Source organism: Cyclopterus lumpus, chromosome 17 (assembly GCF_009769545.1).
Source record: "Cyclopterus lumpus isolate fCycLum1 chromosome 17, fCycLum1.pri, whole genome shotgun sequence".
Classification (NCBI taxonomy): domain Eukaryota; kingdom Metazoa; phylum Chordata; class Actinopteri; order Perciformes; family Cyclopteridae; genus Cyclopterus; species Cyclopterus lumpus.
This window is the reverse complement of record NC_046982.1, coordinates 2,390,026-2,402,809: the sequence shown is the minus strand read 5'-3', so window position 1 is coordinate 2,402,809 and position 12,784 is coordinate 2,390,026.

Here is a 12,784-nt window from a genome sequence, read left to right as displayed (position 1 = left end):
CTTGCGGTTGAGGCTGACTTGACCGCAGTCCCTGATCGGCAAAGAAATAAGGTGTTTTCAGACACCAGTCATAAACACAGGGCAGCTGGTGTTCTCTGTGAACACAGTGACGGACAGTGGAGTCAGCAGCATGTGACAAAGCCCAGCTATATTGTCAAATTTCAATTCAATTCAATTCACTTCAGTTTATTTTGTATTGCCCAATATCACAAATTAGCCTCAGAGGGCTTTACAATCTGTACACATACGACATCCCTGACCTCACATCGGATCAGGAAAAACTCCCAAATAGAAAAAACCCTTTCACAGGGAAAAAAGTGAAGAAACCTTCAGGTGAGCAACAGAGGAGGATCCCTCTCCCCGGATGGACAGACGCAATAGATGTCATGTGTACAGAATAACAGCATTACAGAGTTACATAAACACATTTAAATGAATATGACAATGTATTAATGGGGGCAGGGCGCATCAGCAGGGCCAACGCGGGAGGTCGGCTCACCGCCAGGTCCAATGGACCCTATGAGATGTGAAGTCACAAAGACTCCATATCTAGGGGCTGGACCAGGGCAAACCTGATTCAGCCCTAACTATAAGCACTATTAAAGAGGAAAGTCTTAAGTCTACTCTTAAATGAGGTGACTGTGTCTGCCTCCCGGACTGACTAGTTTAACCTGTACATGATGTCCCAAACATGTTCAAGCGGAACCTGAGCATCAGTCCATGCTGGAAGTGTTCACAACTCCTTGGCATTCAATATGGGATGAGACATAGAGGTCTCCTCTATTGCATTCACAATGACATCATATTTCTACACAAAGACCTGTCGGAGATGGATACTGCAGAGAAGCTGAGCTCAGGAATTCTTGACATTTTGCACAATTTCAATATACAAATCAAACAGGGGAGCCCCAAAGTCATATTGAGCCATCCTCTGGACACCAGGGATGTCTGAAACAAATATCATGGCAGTCTGGACCAAAGTGGTGGACCTATCTATAATCACACTAATAAATGTGACTTAAGTTAAAGGACATTTTAGTTGAAAGGTTAACATTATTAAGTCAGGTGTGGAAATCAACAGTGTGTTTGGAACAACTGCGAAAAACTAATAAAATAAATGAAACAACAAAGAATACAATCAATTGGCTTCATTGTATCCCTTTCTTTTTGACAGAGTACAACTCCATAAATCACAAATTAACAATTTGTCTCTCAAAACAAGAAAAGAAACTGCCAAAGAAATGTCTAGCTTTCGTTTGAATGAAATTGTCTTTAAAGGGAACTAATACTCTGTTATGAATATGATATCATGATGTTAGAACCTAACCTGCTCGCTGGCAGGTTTTCAGTTTCTTCCCTCTGACAGAGAAACTTGAGAGAGCGTGCTGATTTATTTCCTCATTCATTCATAATTAATCAACCAATATATACTGTCTGTAGATCTTGGTGGTTTAGTATGTTACTCAGAAAAATCTGTTCCACAAGGTTCTGTGCTTGTGTAACAGATGTATATAGGTCAGGGAAGAAGTCCACTCAGATGTTCCAGTGTTTATTTGCTGCAGAAGACAATAAAACATCAGATTGTCTTCTCTCTTTTCTCTCAGCAACATCAAACCGTTGTGTCGAAGACAGGACTACATTAAATCTAAATAACAATTATCAAAAACATGAATCATGACATACAAGGGGAAAACAGTGACCCCAAGTGGACAAAATAAATAACTACGTGAGTTAGAGTGACTCAGCAGACTCAGTGAAAATTATAACATTAAACAAAAGAAACACACATACCTGCAGGAGACAATAAAACATCAGATTGTCCTCTCTTTTCCTAAAGAAGCAAAACAGAATTTACACGGGGAAGACATACATCAGGGCGGCCGGAAGTAGCAAACGCAAATGGCGCCAAACAGGCAAAATGAAAGAGCCTCCAAACTACACTTCAAACATCTGAATGACACACAACAGGTGGACACAGTGATCGTATCATCGACCATTACCATGTGTAACATAACGCTAAATAAAAAGAACTCATTGAAATAAAATGCACACAAACAGGATTGTTGAATAATAAACAAAAATAAAATATAATACATTGAAAATAAGAAATAACAAAGTGTATTTTGAACTCCGTTACACTTGGACCAATTTTATTTACCTTATATATGCTTCCTTTGGGCCATATTATCAGGAAACACTCCATAAACTTTCATTGTTATGCAGATGATACTCAATTATATCTATCGACCAAGCCAGAAGAGACCAACAAGCTCGTTAAAATTCAAGCATGTCTTAAAGACATAAAAACATGGATGCAACTCTTGCATGTAACTCTACTTCTTCCCCGGAGTCTTTGTGCCTTCTCGCCTCATAGGGTCCATTGGACCTGGCTGTTTCTGAAGCTGGTCCTGGGTCCTGACCCCTTTCCCCGGCTTCCTGCATCCAGCCCCTGGCCTGGACCTGGCCAAATTCCAAATGGCCCTGCCTCCTGCCTGGTGGGCCAGCCTCCTGCCTCAGTGGCCCTGCCCCCTGCCATGGCCCTGCTGATGTCCCCCAACCCTCTCTCCTCTCTTCCTCCTTCTGTTTCATGGATTGCGAAAATCTGGATCGTGGTCCATGCCTACTGCGAATCATTCATACATTTCTGTCATATTCATTAAATGTGTTGTAACTCTGTAACGCTGTCCATCTGTACACATGAAATCTATTGCTTCTGTCCATCCGGGGAGAGGGATCCTCCTCTGTTGCTCTCCTGAAGGTTTCTTCCCTTTTTTCCCCGTGAATGGGTTTTCTTTGGGAGTTTTTCCTGATCCGATGTGAGGTCCTGGGACAGGGATGTTGTATGTTTACAGATTGTAGAGCCCTCTGAGGCAAATTTGTAAATTTGTAATTTCGGTCCGGACTCTGTCTCCCCCTACACCTTGAGTCATTGTGTTCACGGACATCTTCAACACCTCCCTGGAGACATGCCACGTTCCAGCCTGCTTCAAGGCCTCCACCATCATCCCCGTCCCCCCCAAAAAACAGTATCATGGGACTAATTGGCTACAGGCCCGTCGCTCTGACCTCAGTGGTCATGAAGTCCTTTGAATGTCTGGTCCTGGCACATTTCAAAAAACCTCACCGATCCAATACTGGACCCCCTGCAGTTCGCCTACAGAGCCAACAGGTCTGTTAACGACGCCATCAACATGGCCTTCTACTACATCCTCCAGCATCTGGACTCCCCAGGAACCTACGCCAGGATCCTGTTTGTGAACTTCAGCTCTGCCTTCAATACAATCTTGTGCACTTCAGGAAGAACGCAGCCCCACCCACCCCACCCGCCCCCCTCACCCTGTGTGACTCCCCCGTCAACTTAGTGGAGTCCTTCCGCTTCCTGGGCTCCACCATATCCCAGGAACTCAAGTGGGAGCTGAACATCAACTGCATCACCAAAAAGGCGTAGCAGAGGATGTACCACTAAAATTCAAGAATGTCTTAAAGACATAAAAAGATGGATGACCTGCAACTTCCTGATGTTAAACTCAGACAAAACTGAAGTTATTTTACTCGGCCCTGAACACCTCAGAGATCAATTATCTGGTGATGTGGTTTCTGTAGATGGCATTTCCCTGGCATCCAACACCACTGTAAAGAATCTCAGCGTTATCTTTGATCGGGGCTTGTCCTTTAACTCCCACATTAAGCAAATATCAAGGACTGCATTTTTTCATCTATATAACATTTCAAAAATCAGGCACATCTTGTCTCAAAAAGATGTAGAAAAGCTGGTTCACGCGTTTGTTACTTCCAGACTAGATTACTGCAACTCCTTATTATCAGGCTGCTCTAATAAGTCTCTTAAATCCCTCCAGTTGATCCAGAATGCTGCAGCTCGTGTACTCACAAAAACTAAGAAAAGAGATCACATGACTCCTGTATTAGCTGCTCTGCACTGGCTCCCTGTAAAATCAAGAATCACATTTAAAATTCTTCTCCTCACCTACAAAACTTTGATTGGTGATGCACCATCATATCTTAAGGAGCTTGTAATACCATATTGCCCCACTAGAGAGCTGCACTCACTAAATGCGGGGCTACTCGTGGTTCCTAGAGTTAAATAAAAAAGTAGGATGGGAGCCAGAGCCTTCAGTTATCAAGCTCCTCTTTTATGGAACCAGCTTCCACTTTCAGTCCGGGAGGCAGACACAGTAACCTCATTTAAGAATAGACTTAAGACTTTCCTCTTTGATAGTGCTTATAGTTAGGGGCTGAATCAGGTTTGCCCTGGTCCAGCCCCTAGATATGCTGCTATAGGCCTATAGGCTGCTGGGGGATGTTTTAGGATACCTATTTCCCCTTCTCTCTCTACTTATGGATGAATTTACATCTCTCCCTGCTGATCGCCCCGCCCTCCCTCCTCTCTACCTCCTTCTGTTTCATGGATTGGAGTTCCATTCATACATTGTCATATTTATGTAATGTGTTTATGTAACTCTGTAACACTGTTCATCTGTACACATGACATCTATTGCATCTGTCCATCCGGGGAGAGGGATCCTCCTCTGTTGCTCTCCTGAAGGTTTCTTCCCTTTTTTCCCTGTGAAAGGTTATTTTTGGGGAGTTTTTCCTGATCCGATGTGAGGTCCTGGGACAGGGATGTTGTATGTGTACAGGTTGTAAATCCCTCTGAGGCAAATTTGTAATTTGTGATCTTGGGCTATACAAAATGAACTGAATTGAATAGGGGGGAAAACCACAGGGCATGAGTCATTAAGGAAGCAGAGGAGTAGCTGAGGGTAGGTGAAGGGAATGTGTAATTAACAGACACTGGGTAGACAGATTGAACTAATGGGGTGTTATAATATCTGGTCCTGCAAGACACCTACTGCTATAGCGATAACTTATTATTATCATTATATTTTATTATTAGTTGCATTGCTATTAGTATTGCAAATACCATTACTGCTTTTATTATATTAATACTATATCCACTGTTTGTTATTTTTGGTAGTTGTAACTTTTTCATAATTTCTACTGCTCATTATATGAATCATTTACATCATATGCATTGAATGTGTTGTAACTCTGTCATGTTGTTCATTCTGTACACATGACATATATTGTACCTGATAGAGGGATCCTCCTTAGTTGCTTTCCTAAAGATTTCTTCCCTTTTTCTCCCCGTTAAAGATTTTTTTGGCAGAGAGGCTGGCTCACGCTCTGGAACAGCTCGCAGACCGGACAGGCTGCAGCTCCGCCGTCGCCGGCTCCCTCTACGTTGGCAGGGGTGGGTCCTACACTGGATGACTGCAGCAGACAACGCTCATTCATTCCTGGACTCATTGGAGGCAACTGCGGAGGCGTGTGGCTGGGCCTGCTGTTTTTCATGTAACATAGAAAGAAGTACATTCTGACGTGTTTTTAGTGTCAAGGATCAAATACGACTTCTTCATCATTAAATTTTCCGGTTGTCATTATGCAGCTAATAACTGACTTTATTACTTCAGTCTTAATATTTAGCTAAATAGAAACTTTAACTGTACAAAATAAAATGTAACTAATTGTAAAGTTTTTTTTGCAGAATATCAATAAAAAAAATGTTTCAAGTCTTCATTTTAAGGTGAAGTTAGAGGCTGTGAGAATGGGATGGATTTTCAGTGATAAGAATCTGCATGTTACAGTTCTTTCTATACCACAAGATTTTATGAGACGTTTGTAACATCTTGCAGTCAGCTATTGTTTCATTGACAGCCCCTCTAATCCATTATCTTCAGTTCTAATCTTACCTGCAGTGTGCATTTTAACACTACAGTGGTGACTAAAGAGCTCAGTTTTCACACTAGATGGCTTTCTGATGGTATCAGCTGTCAGTGATCCTTATAGTCCTTAATGGCTTTCAGGAAACAAGTGGAGTAGGCTTTGAACCAGCTGAGAGGATCTTCCTGCCGTCAGCAGGTTTCTCTCTACAGGACGCTGGCAGCTGATGGAAAAAAGCCCTTCAAGTGACACAGAACATCACAGACGGGTCATCCCATCTCGCACTCTCCATCCTCCTATAACCTCCAAGCTCCTCTCCTTCCCTGACTTTCCTCTATTCCTTCCTCTGTTTGGCCACTCTCCTCATCTTTGTTTGCTCTGTTCCTCAACTTAGCTCCCTCCATCCCCACTCTCACTCTGCAGTAAATCATTGACCATGTTCATTAACATACAACATATGTATCTCAAACTACATGATTTTCAAACATGTTAATATGTCTGTGATAAAATAATCATATTTGATCATTTTTTGTCAAATATAATGAGGAATGAGACATGCCATCATACTAGCATTTACATGTACCTATGATAATCCTACTGTATTTACATTACCCTACATTTATGTTAATGTATGGAATGCAATTTCTCACTCAAAAACTGTTGACTTTTTGTTCATGAATATAATGAACAATATAATATGGTAATACAGAATTCATGTATTTACCATATGTAATATTTTGTGGGAGCAGTAATTAATGATTGATTTGCGTATGTTATCATTTGTGTTTATATATGTTGTATACTTTCATTTTAATGTCAAAATAACAATAAAAGAGCTTACAACCCCGTATGTTGCATGGTTATTTTAATAGTCATTTATATTGACAGACTGTAACGCTCCTCCGTTATGACCATGAGTCTCGGGCAGGCACAAAGAGGGCAACACACTTAATTTAGTTATCGATGCTCTTTATTCATGCAACTTGGGCTGGTGTCGGATGTTCCAGCTCCCTGAACCACACCCCCCTACTCCGTCCCCTCTGCAGCTGAGCCTAACCACACCCCACCGCCACACAGAAATTTTCATACAAACAATTACCATATGTGGTATTTCATTTGTCAATATGGTAATCAACCAATGCATACAGCTATTTCGGGAGACCTATGAGCAGAAATGGGATGTCAAATTAATTACTATGTTTTTATTAGTGTTTATTAGTATTAGCGCAAATGATTACCTGAAATTAAGAATTGCGCTTGTAAAACCGTGGTATAGCGTGAACCGCAGAGTGAAATACTGTGGTACCGACAGCTGCCATCTGACTTCTGATTCTCCTAAAGTAGTGTTATTATGGTATGGATGGCCTCTGAGTGAGTCTGCGCTACCACGGTTTTTGCACTTGGTGGCCAATGAAGTATTGGAAAAGATAGGGAGTGAGCGTAGGGGTATTCAGTTGGTTACAATCTGCAACCTCACCATTCAATTCAATTCAGTATGTTTTGTATAGCCCAGAATCACAGATTTACTAATTTGCCTCAGAAGGCTTTACAATCTGTACACATACGACATCCCTGACCCAGGACCTCACATCGGATCAGGAAGAACTCCCAAAAAACTGAAGAAAAAGGGAAGAAACCTCCAGGAGAGCAACAGAGGAGGATCCCTGGACAGAAGCAATGTCATGTGTACAGAATGAACAACGTTACAGAGTTCATACATTTCTGTCATATTCATTGAATGCGTTGTAACTCTGTAATGCTGTTCATCTGTACACATGACATCTATTGCTTCTGTCTATCCGGAGAGAGGGATCCTCCTCTGTTGCTCTTCTGAAGATGTCTTCCCTTTATTCCCCATGAAATGTTTTTTTCAGATTTCTTGGGAGTTTTTCCTGACCCAATGTGAGGTCCTGGGACAGGGATGTCGTATTTGTACAGATTGTAAAGCCCTCTGAGGCAAATTTGTAATTTGTGATTTTGGGGTATACAAAATAAACTGAATTGAATTGGTTTAAATCTCTCTCTAGATATAATATATTCATACAATATAATATTCATACATGTTAACTCTTTGAGTATACCGTTCTGGCAGCGAGAGTAACTACAAAAAAAAACCACTGTCCAGGTGTGCTTTTGCATGCTGAGTGCTGGTCGGACTCGTCATAATATGTCATGATATGCTTCAGTATGTTTGTAGTTCCTCATAGGGGAGCCATCGACAACAAGAGACATAACAAAGTCATTAAAAATGTCCTCTTTTTCATATTTCATCCTCCCAGCCACTGATGGCTGACAGATGTGGGTCTGTAAAACCGTTGTTACAACGCTACTAGAGCTAAACCGGAAGTATAAAAACATGCATTTGAACCGGAAAGGGTTTTTAAATCTCCATTGCAGAGAACACATTTATAGGCTCTTCATGAGGATCCTGTAACATCACAGTGTCCAATTTGAAACAGTATGATCCCAAAAAGTCATAAGTTTCTCTTTCTTCATAGTGTTTGGAGGCATCATATACATTTGCATTGATATTTCTAAAATCCGATGTGATATATGGCTGACTTACAGTAGTAATTAACACTTCTCTTTCTCTCCTCTGGCCTCAGAGACCAAGCAGAGCAGACTCAACATCTTGCACTGGTGCTGAGTCAGAGTGAATATTGATTGAGAGAGCAGCGAGTGAAAGAGCCTTGGTGAGGTGTATCGATCCATTAGAATAGATGATGAGCTCCGACAATGGTCGGAGCTCATCATCTAGTCTAATGAATAAAGCTCTAAAGAGAAATGCTTCCTGACCTTGAGCGGTGAGCACACAACAGCACAAACATCAGAACTAAATACACTGAGCCAACGGATGTTCTTCAGGATGGTAAATTGTCAGATCTTTAACACATTTTCAACAATGGCCTTTATTTGGAACACATTTTACTGCAAGAAAAAAAGGCCAATGAGGAAAAGCAGCCAAACTAAGACACTAAAACATCACATTTAGTAAGTAAAAAACAGGTTGACATAGATCAAAACATATACTAAATCCTAACTTATTATTATGTTGGTAGAAAAGGTAACCAAATATTTGATTCATATTCAGATGTTTTTGTATCTGTTGCTGGCAGATATTCAACACTAGAGGAAGCACAGCTCTCTGACAATAATAATACAAGGAATATGGACTATACTCATTTACTACATACCCCTGTCTCCCAATTAATTTTGTGTTGGAAATGTCATGAGCCACTCTTTACATTGTGAGTTCATTCTGCGCCTGCATTAGCAGCTACCTCGACAACTCCCCAAAAATAACCTCTTTTCTGCATGCAATATTATGTCTAGGTTAGACTAGCAATTAATTGGATTGGAATTAATTAATTGGAAACTGGATGTCTAAGTGTTTTCTATGCTCCTGTAATTAGTACCTAATTATACTGTTCTTTTTGAAAACAGAAATTAGAACATTTGGGCCAATTCAACTGAAAATGCTTAAGTTAGGTTGAGGTTAATGCATTTATTTTGTGAACCTCAGACCTAAGTTGTTTGTATCATTACTGAGCACAAGTAAAGCTGTGTTGTTGACAAACAATGCTAAAAGGTTACATAAATCAGGCTTCCACTCGGTTCCACAAAGCAAGTTTGGCAAAATCACCATAGCAACACATCCAACAACTTGAACCTGCTCCAGCGCAGGCTATGTTAAGTTAGCTGGATAAGCTGGCAGCTCCCGTCCTCAGAGATCCCATTGATGAAGGAGTGATATTAGTTAGATTAACGTTTCATAGGGAGAGAGTTCTTATCACGTCATGATGACTTCCTATACGAGCGCTATCCATTCTGCCCACAAAGAATCAATTATTTACAGACCTTCTCGAGGCATCAAATCGCCCAAACAAGGCAGATAGTCAATCGAAAAGGCTTTCACAGCATTAAAGTGCAGGTACTTATGACATAATTTCCCTCAAATTACATTGCTATAAAAACGATCATAGACCCTTTTTGCCTGCTGTAGGCTAATCCCGTATTGTACAATACCCATGTAGTGTACAATACCCATGCCATCTTAGATGATCTGTAACTCCACCTGCCTCATAACCAATGTTGAGGCAAAATGGCTGGGCTCTGTCCACGACTCCAGAATATTGTAGAAAATGATTACGGTGGACTCATAAGAATAGAGAGAATCACACACAAAAGTCGAGCAGGGGTAGAGGGTACTTGTTCCGGGTAGTGATCTGGTTTAACCCTCTGAAGTCGATGCATGGACGGAGACTCTTGTCCTTCTTGGCCACGAAGAAGAAGCCCGCTCCCACCAGGGAGGATGACGGGCGGATGATACCAGCAGCGAGGGAGTCAGTGATATAAGTCTCCATTGCCACACGTTCCGGACGGGAAAGGTGAATAGTCGACTGGAGGGTAGGGTGGCGCCAGGGAACAGTTCAATGGTACAGTTGTAGGGTCGGTGGGGTGGCAGGGAAAGGGCTCGCTCCTTGCTGAGATCTGCATACTCTACGGGGACCGAGGTGAGATCGGTTCCGGAAGCTGACGTGCCGGGGGGCGAGGTCTGCCGGGGAACGGCCGACTGGAGGCACCTCGAGAGACACGTGGGAATCCAACCAATTATTCCATTTCCTGCCCAGTCAATCTGAGGGTTGTGGTCCCAGGGCCAGGAATGACCCAGAACCAGAGGAGTCTGGGTCATCGGGAAGATGTAGAGACGGTCTCTTGCCGGTGGTTGCTGGACACGAGCAGGGGTAATAGGACAAGTCCGGTGAGTGATGTTTGTCAAGGGGCTTCCATCCAGAGTGTTAGCCCGAAGGGGGCAATCCAACTCCTCCACAGGAATCCTATGCGCAGAGGCAATGTCCAAAAAGCTCTGTTCTGCTTCGGAGTCAATGAGCGCCAAGACCAGGAGCAAACCGGACGGTAGGCAGAGCTTAGCCAGAAGAGTGAGATGGGGCTCTGGGCAGGAGAGCCAGGTGGAGTTGCTCGCCAGTATTCCCACTCCTACTGATGAGCCCTCTCTTTTGGGCTCATGGGCCATTAGAGATACGGTGACCCGACTCGCCGCAGTAAAGGCAGGCACCGGAACGGATTTGTCGCTCTCTCTATCCCTGGGAGAGGTGGAAATGACCCAACTGCATGGGTTCATCCTAACCCCCAGAAGGGGGACCTGGAAGAGGAGAGTGCTGGGGACCTGGGCTGCGGCGACATGGGGGAACTGGAGTCTGGTGACTGGAAGTGGTTAAGAGCTGGCGAATCGGTGCCGAGAACCTGGTGCTCCGCTCTCTCCGAAGTTCCCGCAACCAAGTATCCAGTCGAATGGAGAGAGCAATCAGGTCTTCCAGCGTCTTGCACTCCTCCAGAACGATAAGCTCGTCCTTTAGTGTCTGAAAGGCTGTAGAGGAAGACCCCCTCTCAACCGGTCTCGGCGGCCAGGATCCGAAAGTCAATGGAATGTTCAGCTGCGCTATCAGAGCCCTGGCGAAGGCGAAGAAGGTGTTGAACAGCCTCCTGGGAATACGAAGGATGCTCGAAAGCACACTTAAACGTGCCCAGGAATTGTTTGAAGGAAACAGTGTCCAACGGGTTCTGAGTGAACCAGGCCTGGGCCCAGTCGAGAGCTCGGCCATGTAACAACCCGGTCAGAACCCAGCCATTTTAGAACTGTCTCTTGGCTGAACACAAACGCCGTCTGGAGAAGGAAACCTCTACACCCCCTTGTGTCTCCGTGGAAAAGTGCAGGGGGCAGGATGAAAGAGTCACAGGCTGGTTGCTCGGTGGCTGCCTTCTGATCCCGGGGGTAAGAGTGGTGTTATGAGAGTCCTTGCACCATGCGGCCGATTTCGGACACCTCCGCTCGGAGGGCTTGCTGTGAGCCCCGTAGATCGTTCAGCAGATGCCCTTGTTATCTCAGCAGAACTCCTTAGTTGGTGATCCTGCTGCAGCTGCTGGGTCCATACTTTGGTCACTCCGTTCTGTTATGATGTGGTGTGTTCACAGACCCAAATGCAGCGACAGGACAGCAGAGTTCTTTCTTAGACCAGTGGTTTATTGCAGGGATGAAAACAGGAACAAACAACAAGGTCCGGGTGCAGACAGGAACAGACAGTGAACAGATGTAATTGTCAATTAGAGGCATGTACCCTCTGAGAAGCAGCTGACTGTAATAGCAAACTGTCAGTCAAACGGGAGTGTGCACCCGCGCTCCGCTCCGGGCCGGAAGGTGGCTGTTTAAAGTCTGCAAACTCCTCCCTGGTCCGAGCCGGAAGGTGGCTCAACACAGGACATACAAGCCTCACCGCTGATCCCCGTGGAACGACCAGGAGGTCCTCTTCTCGCAGATGTAACCCAAGGCTCGACACTGGCAGGAAGGTCAAACAAACAGGAAATCAGGCAGGAAAAACTAACGGGCTACTCACGGGCGAAGATGCCAGGTTGGCGGACGGACTGACACCGGAGGCGATGATGACCGGAGTATTTATCAGCAGGAGACTATTACGGGAGACGAGAATCAGCTGTGCTCACGGAGAGAGGCACGGCTGTGGGCGGAACTCACAGAAAACATACAGAGTTGGGCAACAATCCTCACAGTGAATATTGGTGTGAATGCAGCATTACGCATTTAACTGGTCTGATATGTTGCCATGCTTCTTGTCTAGCCCTCACAGCGGTGGCAGTGTTAGATTTTGCCATTATTATGGTCTGGAATTCTTCATATGCGTTCATGATCACCTCCTGCTCGTCAGCGGAGAGTTTATTGAGTTTATTTGTCTTTGTGCTGTTAGAAAATCATGGTTTCGGTGATCGATGCTTCCCCCTTTTGAAGTCGGACAGGCACGCTCAACTATCCTGTGAACTGACATCTGGTTTAAATTTACAAGATTGTTTGAGCACAAACAAAGCAGCCTTTGAGAAACCGAGATAGCCTGATGTCAATCATTGTGTTAATTTAAGCTGGCTAATAGGACATTTGATCAACTTAGTTGAACCGCGTACGAGGAATAGGGCCCTGATGATGATCTAATGTTGTACTGGCTCACCCTGGAGT